General features: G+C 34.8%; 1 protein-coding gene across 9 annotated transcripts in view; it reads left to right on the top strand.

Moving 5' to 3' along the window:
* Positions 1 to 4710, top strand: part of LOC106874941 (transcription factor Sp9) — a 404501-nt gene extending 399791 nt beyond the window's left edge. For all 9 annotated transcript variants that reach the window (XR_008263458.1, XR_008263453.1, XR_008263457.1 and 6 more), the window contains one exon: positions 4200 to 4710. The gene's annotated coding sequence lies outside the window, so the exon portion shown is untranslated. The remainder of the gene's footprint in view (positions 1 to 4199) is intronic.
* Positions 4711 to 6584: the final 1874 nt, after the last annotated feature.

Raw genomic sequence — 6584 nt, 5'->3', positions numbered from 1 at the left:
ATATATATATATATATATATATATATATATAAGCATGTGTATGGTAGACGGACAATTGTGACAACATTACAGCATTACATTTGCATATAACATTTACATTTATATATTTGCATTGCAACAATCATAACAATTTCATCGTCTCCAAAAAACATCAACAGTAACAACAATAATAAAAAGACTGATAAATTAAACTCGCAATAATAATAATAATAATAATAATAATAATAATAATGATTATTGATGAAGAAAGTTGATAAAGATTGCTTAGAATAAAATTCAATATTGATAACGATTGAAGTTATGTGTGTGTGTGTGTGTGCATACAGGTATGTATGTATGTATGTACACACACAAATAAATAGAGAAATTATAAAATCAATGAAGAAGTGGTATGGAAATATCAAAGCAACTGAATTTGTTTGTTTTGTTTAATTTTCTTTTCTTTTTTATTTTTGTGTGTGTGTGTATATAAGTTTGTGTGTGTCGAACAATTTTCTTCTGTTAAGAAATTTTTTTATATCAATAGAAAATTGCATTATAACAGAAAAGTGAATAAATAAATAAATAAACCAATAATAATAGATAATAGATAATGATAATGATAATAGCCTGATATTAGGATTTTGTTGTAACCCGATGTTTGGATTTTTTCTTTTCCAACAGTCTAATCTGTTGTGTGTATATGAAAATAAGAATAATAATCCTATAATATTAGAAAGTGAAAGTATTTCACTCTATTTCAGCAAATTAAGTAACTGCAATTTTTTAATATGGCGGATGGATGACAAATTTAGTGGAGGGTTTCATAAAATACCTCTAGGTATTTGGTTACGTCCCTGTACGTTCTCTGGGTATATTCGAAATCTGGCTCCCATTTACTTTGGCATTTGTTTTTTTCGGAAATCGTTAAATTAAGCTACCAATCGATAAAATAATTATTGGAAACAGTATAATTTGACTATATTTTATTAGCAACTACACCAGCATATCCACAGTCCCTTTCCTGAAATTGATAAAATATTAACAACCACCGCATTAGCAACAAGTAAAAGGAAATACACTTAAGCTCCAAACTTTGATCGCTTAAATAATCAAGAATTTTTAAACAAACTATATTGTTATATGATTTGACATTATTCATATTAGTTGTGTTCCTATTAACAATATTAAGGTGTCGAAAGGCGGCGAGCTAACAGAAACGTTAGCACACCGGGCGAAATGCTTTGCAGTATTTCGTCTGTCTTTACGTTCTGAGTTCAAATTCCACCGAAGTCGACTTTGCCTTTCATCCTTTCGGGGACGATAAATTAAGTACCGGTTACGTACTGGAGTCGATATAATTGACTGGCCCCTTCCTCCAATATTTTGGGCCTTGTGACTAGAGTAGAAAAGAATATTAAGGCATCGAGCTGGCAGAATCATAAGGGCTTCGTTGAAAATACCTCTCAGTAGCTGTCTCTGCTCTTTGCATTCTCAGTTCAAATCTTGCCTAAGTTGACATTGCATTTCATCTTTTTGAAGTTTATTAAATAACATACAAGTTGTATACTAGGGTCGATAGCGTCGATTTACTCTCTCCCTTCAAAATTGCTGGCCTTGTACCTAAATCAGGTATCATTATTATTATTAAGGTAGATAAGGAGGCGAGTTGGCAGAATCGTTAGCAAACTAGGCAAAATGCTTCGCAGCATTTCGTCTGTCTTTACGTTCTGAGTTTAAATTCTGCCGAGAACCACTTTACCTTTCATCCTTTCGGGGTCGATAAATTAAGTAACAGTGAAACACTGGGTCTATGTAATCAACTAGTCTCCGTCACCAAAGTTTCAAGTCTTGTGCCTTGAGCTGAAATGATTATTATTGATGTTAGGAAGTTGGTGAGCTTGTTGAATCGTTAGTTCGCGGACAAAATTCTTAGCAGGTTTTCTTCTGTCTTTACGTTCTGAGTTCAAATTCCGCCGAGGTCAACTTTACCTTTTATCGTTCTGGGGTGATAAAATTAATAGCAATTGAGAACTCGGGTCGATGTAATCGATTACTCTCCTTACCCTAAATAGTTCGGACCTTGTGCGTATAAGAGAAAGGATTATTAGTAAGAAAGGCAAGCTGAGGGAATTGTTAAAGCGACGAAAAAATGCCATGAATTGTTTGCTCTGGCTCTTTACGTCCTGAATTCATCTCCCACAGATGTCAGCCTTGTATTTCATTCTTTCGAGGTCGATATAATAAATTACTAGTTTAAGAAATGGCGTCGATGTTATCGACTACTCTTCTCCCTTCAAAATTACTGGCTTTGTGCCAAATATTGGAAAGAATTATTATTTTTCATATGGTAAATCGACAGAATCGTTATAGCATCGGACGAAATGCTTAGCAGCACAACGTCCGACTCTTTATACACTAAGTTCAGATACAATATAGGTTAACTTTATCTTCTATTCTTTCGGGGGTTGTTAAAATAAAGTAAGAGTCAAATACTGCGGTTCGAAGTAGTCGATATACCCTTTCTCCCTTGAACTGCTGGCCTTGTGCCAAAATTACAAAAAAATATTACTAAAGCGATGAACTGACAAAATATTGTCAGCGCGCCGAGAAATGCTTTCTACATTCTCAAATCCCGAGTTCAAATCCCGATGAGGTCAACTTTGCCATTCGGGATGCTTTAAATAAAGTACCAGTCCAGTACTGGAACGATGGCATCGACTAATCTCCTTCCCTAAAATTTGCTGTGCTTGTCTTTAAAACAGAAACTGCTACTGTTACTACTCTAAAGTTAGTGGTTGATAGGAATGGCTGAGCCGGACAAAAAAAACCTTGCGATATTTTTTCCATCTCCGTATGTTATGAGTTCAAATCTTGCTGATGTCAATTTAGCAATTCATTCCATGGGAGTTGATAAAGTATTAGTCAAGTACTGGCGTCGATATTATCGACAATCAACTCCACCACAATTGATAGCTTTATATTAAGGTCAGTGAATATCAGAACTGATAGAGGTATGGACAAATCTCTTACGGTATTTAGTAATGCCTCTTTAACTTCTGAGTTCAAATCACACTGAGCTAAACTTTGCCTTTCTTCTTTCCGAGTTCGATAAAGTAAATATGCATCATCCTTCCACAAGTAAATATGAGCTCTGTATTAATTGGTTAATTTTAAGATAGTCGACATATTTAAAAAGGCGTCAGATAAAATTTGTTGCTGCTTTAGTTTACAGGCGTTTTCCATTGTGAGTTTAGTCACACAGTGGTAGACTTCACTATTCACTTGTCAAGTTTGACATATAATAGATATATAACAACCAGTCATTAAATAGAAACAATGTAAGTGATGGTACACCAATGTCCAGCCCCCAAATATCTGACCTTGTTGCTGTTGTAGAAAAAAAATACTATTAATATTATTCTTGTGACCAAGGCGATGAGTTGACAGAATTGTTAGCACGCCGGACAAAATGCTTAGCAGCACTTCGTCCGTCTGTACATTCTGAGTTCAAATCTCGCAGACGTCGACTTAACCGTTCCTCCTTTTGGGGTCGATAATATAAGCACCAGTTAAACACTGGGGTCGATGTAATCGATTTTATCTTCCCCCGAAATTCCTGGCATTGGGACTATAGTAGAAAGGAATATTATTTTTGTGACCAAGACGGCAACCTGGCAGAATCATTAGCGCGTCGGATGAAATGCTAGGCGGCATTTCTTCTGTTTGCTCTGTGTTCAAATTCCGTGGAGATCGACTTTGTTTTTCAGCCTTCCGGGTACGATGATAAAAGTACCAAGTACACACTGGTATCGTTGTAATCGACAAGCACCGCTCCCAAATCTCAGGCCTTGTGTCTATAGAAAAAAGGATTAGTATATTACTGTGACGCAGGCAACGAGCTGGCAGAAATGTTCGCGCGTGGAAGAAACTACTTAAAGGGGTTTCTTCTTGCTCTTTACGTTCTGATTTCAAATCCCACCCAGATCGGCTTTGCCTTTCATCCTTCTAGGGCCGTTAAAATAAATACCAGTTTAGCACGTGGGTCAATGCAATCTACTTACCCCTCCACCTAAAATTGCTGGCCTTGTGCCAAAATTTGAAACCGTTATTATTATTGTGACTGTTGTTGTTTGCAAAAATATTTAAACTAAGTATGTTTTTAATGTTTTTTAAAACGATTATTATTTTTTCTTTTTCTTTTTTTTTTCGTTTTCAAGCTAAAAAATATCTTTGGTCACCATGACAGACTGACAACAAAATAAGACAGAATTACAGACCACACATGCACGACAACAACTACAACAAAATTACAACAACGACAACACATTGAGTAAAACAACACAGAAAAAAAAAACAAGTATAAAAAAAAACAATAGTTGATATCTAAAACAAATAAAAAGAACAGTAAATGAAAAAAAATATTTCTAAAAGAAAAATAAATCAAACGAAATGTAAAAGAAAGTAAAAAAAAATAAATAAAGTGGAATTTAACTCCAGTCCTGACGGAACAAAAAGCAGGATAAAAGAAAAGACAATAAGAAGCAACTAAAAAAAACATGAACAATTATATACAAAATCGAAGTTCAGTCCTGACGGAAAAAAAGCAGGATAAAAGAAAAGACAATAAGAAGCAACTAAAAAAAAAACATGAACAATTATATACAAAATCGAAGTTATGAATAAACCAGTAAATAAATGAATACACCATGAAGGAATATCCTATGAAAATATGTTTTGTCTTATTTTATTTTGCTCTTCTGCTTTTTTTTTTAATTTTCTAATTCTGATTTCTTTTCCATATTATGCGCACATTTCTATCCCTTCTCGGGTGAAACGTTAATCATAATAATTATTTCTACTTTTTTTTTATTAGTTTTTGCACACACACACATATACGTACATATATGCGTACTTATATATATATATATATATATAAGTACATATACGCGTATGTGTGTGTGTATGTAAAACTCAATTCTAGGATTCAATGTAAAATAAATTTATGTACTTTAAATTGAAATTATGAAAAAGTTACACGCTGATGTTTCTCTTTCATGTATTATTTTTTTCCCTCTTCAGTATTTGCACTTATACAGAATGAACACACACACACACATATATAACATGTGGCTGTGAGGTAAGAAGCTTTCTTCTCAAACACATGGTTCCCTGTTCAGTGGCACCTTGGTCAAGTGCCTTCTACTGTCGCCTAAGAATGACCAAAGCCTTGTGAGTGGATTTGATAGACGAAAGCTGAAAGAAGGCCGTCATGTATATATATATATATATATATATATATATATATATATATATATATACATATACGCAATGAACAGCGAATTCTGTTTTACGGATCACGTCTCGTGATACCAGAACGTATCCAGATTGCGTGCCGTAGTTGTAAAGGCGTGAAGCCTAGTATATAGGGTGCTCGGTACATGATCATGAGTGAAGGGTTCAACTTCAGGAAAGAGCAGTAGACTGTGTCCTTAAGTGAGGCACATCTTCTCCCGTTGCTGTATGTATTCTGCAGCAAATAAGGACTACCTAGACGCTGGTGCAGCCATCCCGGCTCTCTCTTTCTATTTCTACCCTTATCTTTCTCCATCTACCGACCACATGGATGGTGTGCTGCAGTGTCAGAGGCGGAAGGTCTGAGAGTAAATCCATGATTACACACGGTTACCTATACACCTAAAACAATTAGTAAAAGCTCAGTACCTGTCACCAAATCATATGTACTCGCGACTCATCACTGGGTGGACTACCTTATACTTGCAGAGATAATGCGATATTGATTCCAAATTTTGACACGAAGATATCAGCTTCGGGGTGAAGAAGTAATTTAATTATACCGACTCCAGTTTTCAACTGGCACTTATTTCATTCTTTACCACTCTAGGCACAAAGTCTGAAATTTTGGGGGAGGTGCCAGTCGATTATATCGACTCCAGTACGCAACTGGTACTTAATTTATCGACCACGAAAGGAAGAAAGGCAAAGTCGAGCTCTGCAGAATTTGAACTCAGAACATAAAGACAGACGAAATAACGCTAAGACGAAATAACGCTAATGTTTCTGCTAGTTCGCCGCCTTAAGTATTCCTTTCTACTCTAAGCACAAGGCCCAGTATTTTTGGGGAGGGGGCCAGTCGATTAGATCGATTCTAGTAAGCAACTGGTACTTAATTTATCGAGCCCGAAAGAATAAAAGGCATAGCCGACATCGGCGGAATTTGAACTCAGAATGAAAAGAGTGCCGAAATACCAACCATGTTTACTTGGCGTGTAAACGATTCTGCCAAACTGAATGATCAATGCAAATATTAATAAACTGTGTATTAGTGAATGACTGATATTAATTTTTCCTCGCCGTAAAGGTTTATTTCTTTAGGTTTAAAATTTTCTCTGTTGTAAATATGTCAAAATGATAAATACACACACAGACACATATATCATATGTATGTGTGTATGATGTGTCTATACAAACATACATACATACATACATACGTATATGCATATATATATATATACGTATATGCATATATATATATATATATATATATATATATATATATATATATATATATATATATATATATA

Source organism: Octopus bimaculoides, chromosome 2 (assembly GCF_001194135.2).
Source record: "Octopus bimaculoides isolate UCB-OBI-ISO-001 chromosome 2, ASM119413v2, whole genome shotgun sequence".
Lineage (NCBI taxonomy): Eukaryota > Metazoa > Mollusca > Cephalopoda > Octopoda > Octopodidae > Octopus > Octopus bimaculoides.
The sequence above is the reverse complement of the archived record's forward strand: the minus strand, read 5'-3'. Positions and strand labels throughout refer to the sequence as shown.